Below are 12,490 nucleotides of genomic sequence, written 5' to 3' on the forward strand. Positions count from 1 at the left end.
GTGATTAGAGGTGAGAAGGCCATACTCCTAAGCAAGTAGTTGCCACTCCTAGGCATTAGTGCCTATATCTCACAAATTTTCCTAGCAAAAAAACTCCTTACAACTCAATATACATGCTTAGAAGCATGACATCTTTGCAATACAAGCACCTTAATCCCTCAAACTCCAAATTAGCCCATAAGTGTGCTCCTAACCAACCTAGATACCCTCACTACCAAACAACTAGTCCTACAACAACATTCCAAGTTGACCAAATGTTTAAATTGAAAATAAGTTCAAAACCTTCGAGATATGAGTGGAAATGATATCTTATAAGCCAAAAACACCTAAAAATTTGCTACTAAGCTACACCAAAATTATTCGATGTTAAAATTGAATATTGCCCTTTCTAATTTTGATTTTTTCCCTATCCCATAACATGTTCCTTGTAAAGATCTCTTTTTTGGTATAGGCTCTTGTAAGACCATTGAAATAACTAACCTTCTAAGCTACTTTTTCATCAAGCTCTCATTTGTAGCATAAAACCAAAGCATTAATCATTATATCATCATGAATAACAAGAAACCCCATGCTAATTACCGCATGCCACTATAAGTAATCAACATAAGTGGAATGGAACCAAATCTTCCTAAAAATACATAAGACCATGTAACATCAAGGATATTCCTATCTTGATAATCAAGTTAACACATAGCATATGCAAAACATAGTAAAACATCATGAACACTTTATCATGATTATCTACTCAATACATAACGATTGTTAAAACATATCAAGCATCGTGCATGCACATATAAGAAAATGACTACCCGTATATCACATCAAACTTGTGATGTCCCCTCTAATTAATTTCACCCAACAGCTACATCAGTTTTGCAATTTTGGCTAAGTCATGGCAATTTTGATGTTTTGGGGTGCTTAACTTAGGGGAAGTGGGTTAGGAGGACCCCACTTAATTAAATTGGCTAAGGAGGGTCCCAACATAGGAGAAAAAGGGAAATCAAAGTTGTAGTGGATGGTGGGGACCACCCCAAAAGAGGAATACACACCCCTTGAGCAAACTCACACTTTTGGAGGGAGAAAGACCAAGGTGGGGTCGATGCATGGGGCCCACATGGAGAAGGGGGAGCTCAAGGATAAGTAGTGAGAGATGCATCATTTTGGGGGCTTTTGAACCTTTGCTAATCGAACCTAACTAGCACACTTGAGCTGTTGAGCCAGGTCTGCAAGTGTTGTTCAACACATGAGATTCTCACCCTACCTTTGGTGGACTTCGAGTGTCAGCCCAAGGAGGAAGATCTACACCATTAGTGCATTTCGTGGGATTTACTCAGCAGTCTAGGTGCAGGAAAGGAATACACACTACCTGGGAGAGTGAATTGTGGAGCAACAAACTTGCTAAGTCTTCCAGGAGAGCCTTGGACCACTTTCTACTAGAGATTTGTAGTGCTAGGTAGGCACATTGCTCTGGGGATTTTTCTATAGTAGTGACACCATTTCAGGGATTGCATGGGCCTACGCAGAGGGAGTTTCTAGGCCACAGGTGGGAGCTGAGGAAGAGAGACAATTGGGTCGAACTGAGCTAGAGATTCGGTTGGACATCCAGAGAGGATTTTTGCCAACATTTACCCTCATTTAGGAGGAACTGAATAGAGGTATTTGTAGGTGAGCTGAATTTCCCAACAGTTGGAGGAATACGTGGAGATTGGGGGTAATTTTGGGGGTCAGAACTAGGCCAAACCCTTTCTAGGTTTTGGTGGGTTATTTGAGAGGAGACGGGGGTTAATTTCCTGGAATTTTCTGAGCACTAGAGGAGGGCCAAATAGCAGATCTACATCAGCCAGCAGTGCAGTTTTCTAAGGCCAACACAGAGCTTAGAGGGGAATTGTCTTCCCATCATCCGGGCCATTGTCTTCTTCACCTGGGACTTGTTTAGCTTGCCTTTGGCAAGCCCAGGTGCACTTACTCCATACTTTTTTTGTACCCCCACTAATTAATAATAAAAGGGCTCAACTAGGCTCAGTTTTTGGATGAATTTCTAGGTGTTTACAGTGAAATTTGTTGTCTTGAATTTTATTGTAGCAACTAATATTATTTCTTCTATTTGTTAAATTGATTAAACAAATTATTTGCAGTTTTCTACGGCAAATATCAAAACATATATACTACATCCTACACAAATAAAATTCTTCAGAAAATAAATGCAAGCATACATATAACCATAATGACAACTACTTTTGGACAATCGTCCCCGGAAAAACCCAATGTGGGAAAACCAGTGTAACAGATGAGGGTTTCTTTTATTAATATTCAGCAATAATTTATGTACAAGATACTGATAGCCAAAATAGTGTAGAAATTCCCACTGTAGATCACCTAATAATGCAATATACTAAAGCAAAATACTATATCTACTTCTACAATCAAACTTTGTGGAAGCTTAATCAATTTGAGTTAGATCAATCAGAACACATATAACAGAGAAGAAGAGATCATACACATGAAACACAGAAGAATACTCTGGGGAAAGCCTCAGCTAAAAACCCTGATCTTTGTATTATCATACAAGTGGAAATATGTCCGGATTACACAAAGCTTTATCTCACAAGCTATCCAACTCTTAGTACAATCCCTCTACTGCTCATAGATAGTGAAAGGTTTCTCACAAACCTTCTCCTCTGCCCTCCAAGCCTCCTATTTCCTTGCACAGTTTCTCCTGGGGTCCAATGCTGCCACCTGTGTGTAATTACCTCACACACTACTCACTAAACTCAGAAGTAACTGTGCAATCCTGAAGGAGATAATTCCTTCTGCATGGATGAATTTCCTAGATAGGGAATATCCTCAAAGTGATAGTACATTGTCCCTTCCTCTGATCTCAACTGGGTCTCTGACTGAACTGACATGCATGAGTTATTTATGAGAGAATATTCAGTTATCTCAAGTGCAGTAGTTACATGCATGCATGCATTAACTAACTGAACTCACAATTAGGTCCACAAACTGTTGGAACTGATCTAACTAGACTTAACTCAGTTAACTGAGCTAACTAATTACAACTCAAAGTACAACTCATCCTGATCTCCTTAATTAAGGGATAACTTCCTCAATCAAAGGTAAAATTGTTGCATGTCTTCCCATACACTTCATATTTGATTTTCTCCAACTAATTAACTCAAGATGAATTAATTAATTATTTTTCAAATAGCTGCTAAGATCACATTCGAATTTTAATTCTTAATTTTAGTTCAGGGAATAACTAAAATTGGAATCTATCCCAAAATGCTATTAATAGAAATGCTATTTTTAACATTTCTATTTTATCATTCCCTGTTTCTATATCCAACATGGGTACCTGAAATGCTATTTATAGTATTTCTATTTTTAGCATTTCTTGTTGCCATTTTCAACACTCCCTCTCAACAAGAAAGGAATTCAACTCGAACTTGATCTTGAACCTTTGGAATGTTCTGCATGCAACACTTCTCCCTAGTGTTGTTGCTTCAACAACTCTAGAAACAAAAAAATATCCAACCTGAATTAGAATGATGTCTTTGTCATTAAAGTTTCTGACTGCTATTGCCTCTGTCGACTGAAAACTCTGCACCTTTGTGCTCTTTAGTAGCTGACTGCTCTAGCCTCTGTCACTTTGATCTTTGACTCCTGTTGCTGCATCCGTGCTCCTGTTGGTCCTATCTCCCAACACTGCATCCGCACTACACCTCGTTTCATCATGTTGCATCATGTTGCCCACTGCTGCATTGCAACTTTGTTACTGAGAAGTAAGTAACTGATCTCCCAACTGACCTCCCTGTTGGCCTAGAAACACACTCTGATGCTGAAGGTCCCTCTGCTGCTGCATCTGCATCTGTCTCTACCCACTCAACCAGTCTTGCTACTCCTTGTCAGGGCTCCTATAGCAAGGTCTAATCAAAGAGGTTGGGTACCTCAATGATCTTGCCTATTCCAGCCTCCTTGGGACTATCATTCCACATCGCCCCACCTCCTACCTGGAGGTATGGATGCATGTGGTCTCTCTACCCACTTGGCTCGAAATTTCCCCCTACTGGAGGTCTCTGCATGAGTGGATGCCTCCACTCAGTCTTCTCTCTGCTTCTCCAGTTGTGGCTGCTCCACAACCTCCTGAAGCTACTTCACCAATTGTGGCTCCTCCATAATTGTCTGAGACTTCTTCTGGCGCTGCATGTTGAGAGGTAATGCACTCTCCCTCTCTACCACCAAGTCTCCAACAGTTGCCTTGCTCCTCAAGGCTTTGCATACATCTTGAACCTCAAGAGCATATATGTTCTTGACTCGTGAACTGATCTGTTTCACCTATCTTGTGGTGATGTGTCTAAGGAAAACCTTTCCCTTACTGAAGACTACATCATAGCCTTTGTCTTCCAGCATCGCGATCGATACCAAGTTCTTCTTCAATCCTGGCACATACTTCACATCAGTTAAGGTAATGCGAGCTCCATGCTCCCTCTGAAAAGAAACCATGCCCACACCTAAAACACTATACTTTCCATCATTACCCATCACTATGAGTATCTGGAGATCTTTCTCCTCCAAGGTACTGAACAAACTCTTATCATCGGTCATGTGGAATGAAGCTCCACTGTCAAGAAACCAACCACATCCCACCGTGGATGAAACCATGCATGCGAAGAGGGTGAAATCCATCTCGAACTATGAGGCTAGTGCCTCACCATCTGATCCTTCCTTGGATCTCCTTGGATCCCTTATTGGATTTCTTTAGTGGACAATTTGTAGCAAAATGGCCCACCTCATGACAATGAAATCATCGCACTTTCGATTTTTCAAACTTCTTCCTACCATAGGAAGAACTCGATTTGGGATGAGAATCCTTCTCCTTCCCTTTCTTTGCCTTACTCCCTAAGGCACAATTTTCTTCATCCTCCTTGGATGAAGAACCATCTCTGGTGCTTCTTCTTATCTCCTCTTGCATCAGATCCAACCAAAGTCGTTCCCAATCTGGCAGTTTCTCTCTTCCATTTACCGAGTCTTGGTAGCTATGCCAGCTTTTAGGAAGACCCAGGAGAGCAAGACTCACAATGTCATCATCGGCTGTCGTGATCCCTACACTTTCAAGCTCATCCCTGCAGGTGGTGAGCTTGTTCAGATATGTAGAGATCGTCTCATCCTTTTCACACTTGATTTTCCGAAGCTTGTCTTTCAGCGCCAGCTTCCTCTAATCGTTGTTGTTCTGATATAGATCTTTCAATGTTTTCCACATTGAAAACGATGTCTCCTTCCCATGGAGGCTCGAGACAATGTGGTCTCGAACTCACTCCCGGAGGATTCTCCTCGCTCTAGCCACACATTTCTTCCATTCTGCCAATTCTGTAGCATTAACTGCTGCTGGCTTGGGGACTTCTTGATCAATGAATTCCTTGAGACTGTTGTCCTCTAATATAGCTTCCATGCGATCCTTCCAGGCTATATAATTCGAGCTGCCATCAAGGGCATACTCGAGTCTCAAATCGTTGAACGCCATTGGTGAAATTTGAGATGTGATAAGAATTCAAATTCTATAATCAGGAACTTCAAACTTCGAACTTCTCCCTTCTTTGTATATTGTTCTTCGCTTTGATCACCTTTTCTCTGATACCATGTAGAAATTCCCACTGTAGATCACCTGATAATGCAATATACTAGATCTACTTCTACAATCAAACTTTGCGGAAGCTTAATCAATTTGAGCTAGATCAATCAGAACACATATAACAAAGAAGAAGAAATCATACACATGAAACACAGAAGAATACTCTGGGGAAAGCCTCAACTAAAAACCCCAATCTCTGTATGATCATACAAGTGGAAATATGTCTGGATTACACAAAGCTTTAACTCACAAGCTATCCAGCTCTCAGTACAATCCCTATACTGCTCATAGACAGTCAAAGGCTTCTCAGAAACCTTCTCCTCTGCCCTCCAAGCCTCTCATTTCCTTGCGCAATTTCTCCTGGGGTCCAATGCTACCACTTGTGTGTAATTACCTCACACACTACTCACTAAACTCATAAGTAACTGCACAATGCTGAAGGAGATAATTCCTTCTGCATGGATGAATTTCCTATATAGGAAAAATCCTCCAATTGATAGTACATTGTCCCTTCCTTTGATCTCAACTGGGTCTCTGACTAAACTAACATGCACGAGTTATTTATGAGAGAATATTCAATTATCTCAAGTGCAGTAGTTACATGCATACATGCATTAATTAACTGAACTCACAATCAGTTCCACAAACTGTTGGAACTAATCTAACTAGACTTAACTCAGTTAACTGAGCTAACTAATTACAACTCAAAGTACAACTCATCCTAATCTCCTTAATTAAGGGATGACTTCCTCAATCAAAGGGAAAACTGTTGCATGTCTTCACATACACTTCATGTTTGATTTTCTCCAACTAATTAAGTCAAGATGAATTAATTAATTATTTTTCAAACAGATGCTAAGATCAAATTCGAATTTTAATTCTCAATTTTAGTTCAGGGACTAACTAAAATTGGAATCTATCCTGAAATGCTATTTATAACAATGTTATTTTTAGCATTTCTATTTTATCATTCTTTGTTGCTATATCCAAAACTAGTACCTGAAATGCTATTTATAGCATTTCTATTTTTAGCATTTCTTGTTGCCATTTTCAACAAATAGAGGAAGAATAATTGAGAGAAATTTACTGATGAATTTCTCACACTCCACAGTGTTTTTTTGAACTCGAAGAGGACCTTTTCCCTTTCGTTGTCCTCACTGCATCAGCCTCTGTGCAATGACTGCGTAGGCCCTCCATTACTCCTTTGCATTGGTGAACTATGTCCCTCCTCTGTGTTGCCCCTTCCAGATTTGTCATGCACTCCTAGACTATTGTTGATGCCCTCTCTCTCCCACCTGCAACTCATTCTCTAACTTGATTTTCTCTTTTCGAACTTCAGCCATTGAGAAAATCGATCTGCTTGAGCAATTGAGTATCTACCCTGGTGTGTTCTCCATCTACCCATCACTTTTTATAATCTTCTGCAACATCTAAGATTAAAACATAATCGATGGCCCAGATTGATTCCCTATTGATCTGTGTGAGTTTCTAGATGATTCTCACCACATCTCAATTAATATTGATTAATTAACCATATTCCCTGAGTTTAGACTTGGGAAATAATTAAAAAAATAATAATCTAATGGAGACACTTCTAGGTGGAATTTCCAGAAATGATTTTTGGGTTTTGGAGAACTCATTCATTCTAGCCTCTCCAAAAAGTTTTGTGGCTAGAACACATCCGATGCTACAAAAACTAACACTCCCTCTTAGCGAGGAAAGTGTTATAGTGTTATTTCCCCTTATAGCAACACCCTGTCTCTGCATCATCTCCTGTCACCCTGCTGATGTTTGATTGCTGCTACCCACCAACTACTGCGCAACTCTGATATGTGTTGCATCTACGTTGCTACTGACCTTGCTGAATTGTTGTCAACTACTCCATTTGCATTGCAACTCCCTCTCAACTATTGCTACTAAGAATCTATTGAAACAGATTCTCCACCATACCCATCTGTTCTCTGAACTGGATGAACTTAGCTCTCCCTAGAGCTTTTGTGAGTATGTCTACTACCTGATCACTTGTGAGGATATACTGTAGCTGGACTGCCCCACGTTGAACACAATCTTTGATGAAATGACATTTGATCTCAATGTGCTTCAACCTATCATGAAATACTGGATTCGCAGAGAGGTTTATGCAACTTTGGTTGTCACAGTGAACATTGGTCGCTCCCATTTTCTTCCTGAACAAACTCACCTGCAATTTCCTAAGCCATATGGCTTCGCACGTACCCATGTTGGCCACCATATATGCTTCTTCTGCTGAGCTCAGTGCTACTGACTTCTGCTTCATGTTGCACCAAGAGATCATCATTGATCCAATGTTGAAGCAGTACCTGGAGGTACTTTTCCTGTCCACTAAACTACCTACCCAATCTGCATTAGTGAATCCACTCAACCTGACATCATCTCCTCGAGTATATTTCAACCTGAGTTCGACTATTCCATGCACATATATGACAATGTGCCTAAATGTTGTCTAATGTACCCTTTTCGGTTCCACCATGAACTGGCTAAGGGTATTGACAGTGAAACAAATGTCTGGCTTGGTGTTGATGAGATACATGAGTGACGCAATTAGCTGTCTGTACAAGGTAGGGTCAACTTCCTTGTCCTCTGATGCATCTATCTTTTTCTAGTTGGTAATCATGGGTGTTGCCATGGGTCTACAATATTGCATTTTGAATCTCTTTAGAATTTATGTAGCATATCTCCCTTGCCCAAGGAAGATCTCCCCATTCTTCTACCATACTTCCAACCCTAGAAAATAGTGCATCAACCCCATATCCTTCATGTCGAATTTTGCTGAAAGGTTCCTTCTGCAGTCCTTTATGATCCTCGATGATCTTGTCAAAAACAGATCTTCTACATATAAAACCAAAATGAGAGGCTCATTCTCCACCATCAGATAATAGAGATTGGGATCTGCATCACTCTTAATGAATCCCAACTGCTGCAAGTAACTGTCAATTCGACCTTACCATTCCCAAGGCGCTTTCTTGAACCCATACAAGGCTTTCTTCAATCTACATACATTAGTGCGCTTCTCATGAGTTTCGAAGCCTTCAGGATGCTCTATGTACACCTCTTCTTCTATCACCTCATTCAAGAATGTTGTCTTGTCGTCCATCTGGTGAATTTCCCATCCCATATACGCTGCTAGGGATATGGTGGATCTGATAGAGGTATATCTGGAAACTGGGGTGAAGGTCTCCTCATAGTCTATTCCTTCCTTTTATGCATATCCCTTTGCTACGAATCTAGCCTTATACTTCTCTACACTTCCATCTGCAACGTATTTGATCTTGTAGATCCATATGGAACCCACAAATGATCTATTTTCTGGTCTAGGCACCACCTCCCAAACATCATTTGTCATGATAGAACTTTACTCTTCTACCATGCCATCTGTTAGCACTCTGTAATTTTCCAAGATTGTAGAAGAAAATCACAAAGATAACCACAAACCACTTTAAAAGTTGGGATCTAGCCCTACCAGCTTCAGAGAGGGCTCTCTCTATTTGATTTAACTTTGTTGTATTAGATATTAGGATAGTTATGAAGGTTTGAAGTTTGATTTATGAATTGGTTTTGGTTGGAATAGCAAGGGAAGAGCCATTAGGCAATGGAGTCTACAAACTTAATATGGATCTGTCTCACATTTTCAAAGGAGTTTCACAGGGCAAAGTAGCTGAACTAACTGGATCCTTTAGATTTAAATGAAATGTAACAGAAGAAAAGATATAAGTCATTAGGGGAATTTTGAGGTCTAAAATGGGCCTCCTAAGGAAATTATAAAATGATAATGGAAATAATAAAATAAGATTAGATTACATCATCAAATTTTAGAGGGAAAAAGAAAAAACTATTTTTTCAACTCATCTTTTCAACTTATCTCCCTATGGGTTTACTCAAATTACAAGCGGAAACACTCGTCGGATTCATAGTTTGATTCCTCATCCAAGGAGTACCCACATTTTATACTTTAGATGGACCCTACTACACAAAAAATGAGAAATACATGAAAAACATTATTGCAATCATGTTTTTTCATGTATTTCTCATTTTTTGTGTAGAAAGGTCAATTGAAAGTATGCAACATGAGTACTCCTTGGATGAGGAATTAAATTTTGCATCCAACGAGTGCTCCCACTTGAAATTTGAGTAAAACCTTAGGGAGATAAGTTGAAAATACGAGTTGAAAAAGTAGTTTTATTATTTTATTAATTTTTAATAATTTTTACTTTTTTACTCCCAAAATGGTGAATCATCCCCCATGGTTGACATCATCATCTTAAACCTTATTGGTTCTTATAAAGTTTATTTTGGTTGTACATTTTTCTTAGGAGGCCCATTTTAGACCTCAAAAATCCCCTCAATTGAAGTTAAAGAGCAGTTAAGAATTATTTAACATGATATCAGAAGAAAACATTGAAATTATCTATAACTAGAATCAGAGTGCATCTTTCAACAAATTCTCTTCATCAACTTTCTGTAAAATAATCCAGATTTCAGAAAACATAAGCATGGAAACAAAAGAATAACACATAGAAAATGAGAGAAGCAATTCACCAAATAGTCCAACATGTGAATCTTGTGAAGAATGTCCTTTTTATTATTGATAAGTCCACTAAGGGTTGAAAACATACAATAGCTTTCTTTTGTACAAAAACCAACCTCTATTACTTCAAATGATGAAGTATTTATACAAATTTATTACAAAATATCTTGATTTAAAATATCAAGATTTTTTACGAATATCTATACAAATATCTTGAAACAAAATTCAAGAATTTATTACAAAAGTATAAAAATAGACTAAACTGTTTAAAAAAATATCAGTCAGCTGAGTGTTGATGTTGTTTCTGGGCGTTCTGGTAGTGACTAGGCCTTTAAATGAGCAATGTTGTTTGTCTTGCTGGCAGATGTGTCTCATTGTCCCACTATTCCACTGCGTTCTATTTGATGACTGTAGTTGTTGAATGTGCAATGGTGTTTATCTTGCTGTCCTTTGTCCATTTGCTGTTGTTGTTTTTTTTTTTTTTGTTATTTCAATTTTAACCATTTTCCCTTTTATGTTAATTTAATTGTTGTTGTTTATATAATATTGGGAAATTAGGGAATTAATATTAACGGGCAATGATCTTTAATAATAATATAACTACAACAAAGGGCAGCCGATTCTTTCGAATTGCAAATCGATGCATAGGAACAACCACATGGTAGCTGGGAATTGGGAGAAACAGATATACTTTCAGGATAGTGGATGTGCATGAATGACTTGGCGCATTGTGGATGGAGGTCGGGAGCTGACGTGAAGGTGGGGACGAGATCGTTGGTGGGAAGTGATAGGCAGAAGGAGCTACGTGGCAGTAGGGGAGTGATGGTGAAGCGAAAGTGGAGGGTGATGTAACCGGGATTGTGGGTTATGGTGGGAGTGGGGAAAATCATTTTTGGAGGGGGGTCGGAGCGGTATATGGTATTAGAGGAGGGGGTGTGAAATGACGAGGGGAGGACACGTAGCAGCGAGAAAACAACTTTTCGAACCCCCTGGGCGATAAAGAGAAACATAACGGGGGGGGCTGGCGAAAAAGCCTTAGAGCCATCGGATTGAAGGTTGATTGTGATTGGGGGTGTGAACTTGTGCGAGGTTAACCATGGGTGGACCCGACAACCTTTTAAATTCACCATATAATATATCGCATCTGGCCAGGGGCTTTCGCCATATCACAGCGAAAGAGGGGCAGGACTTTTATTGCATGGTGCTTTACTGCAGACATGGACTCGAAATACTTTCAATTACAATGTATTATATATCGTAATATGGCAGGGGCACACGGGAATGGAACGATAGACCCAGACCCGAAATCGCTTCTGGATCCATTGTATAATGGAACAATAGACCTGGACCCGAAATCCCTTCTGGATCCATTGTATAACTTATCGCATCCGCCTGACTTTTTCCTGATCGCAATTGCATTGCGGAGGGGACTAACAAAGTTTGTTGACTTGTGTGAAGCATGCGATTGTGATCATGTGATCACAATTGGTGAAGGGAAGAGTTCTGGGGGCGCGACGGTATTGAAACTTGCGACATGGCAACACATGGCATGCAGCCCTAGTCTATGCTTTGGAGGTGGTGGGTTATATATAATGAAATATATATAATAAAAAGAATAGGGCATGGTTTATGAAAAACAAATAAAGGGGAATGGGAGTGCAGCTAGAGTTTATGGAAACAAACATAAAATGGGCATGATGGGTTAATGGAAATATGGAAATGGGGCGATGGTTATGTGGGTCTCGACTAGAGTTAAAAATCATATTGCATATTCATAATGGGGGAAAAGGTTTTTCACAAAGGATAGATGCAAATATAATTTAAACTGTAGCGGAAATAGTTCTCGGGCCTTTATCTACTTTTGAAGTTCAAGCTTCATTTTGGCCTATCTTTCAATTGAGGAGTCAGATTTGGGCGTAGGATATATTGTTGGAAAGTTGCTTATGATCATTTTCTGATGAAAATACATGTAATCTAATCTGATCCAAACATTATCATGCAAAAATCCTCCTCAAATCCTAATACTTGGTGTCTCTTTGGAAATAATTTGCAAGATGAAATATTATTTACAACATCTCAAACATAATAATGATAAGCTATAATCAAACGATCCTATAAAAATTTATAGGACCCTAAAAGTGGCTCCAGCTGGGGATGGCACTCTCCTTGTGAGATGCTAAGAACATCGTAGACTAGTAGCTTGATCCATTGGGCTGATCCCAAATCTGCAACCTGTTTTGCCATAAAAGATCTGTGCTTGAAACTCTTAAATTGAAACCAAAACCATCCCACACACT

The sequence above is a fragment of the Pinus tabuliformis genome, chromosome 1_2 (genome assembly GCF_031772625.1).
Source record: "Pinus tabuliformis cultivar Carrire ecotype Pingquan chromosome 1_2, CPIR1, whole genome shotgun sequence".
Lineage (NCBI taxonomy): Eukaryota > Viridiplantae > Streptophyta > Pinopsida > Pinales > Pinaceae > Pinus > Pinus tabuliformis.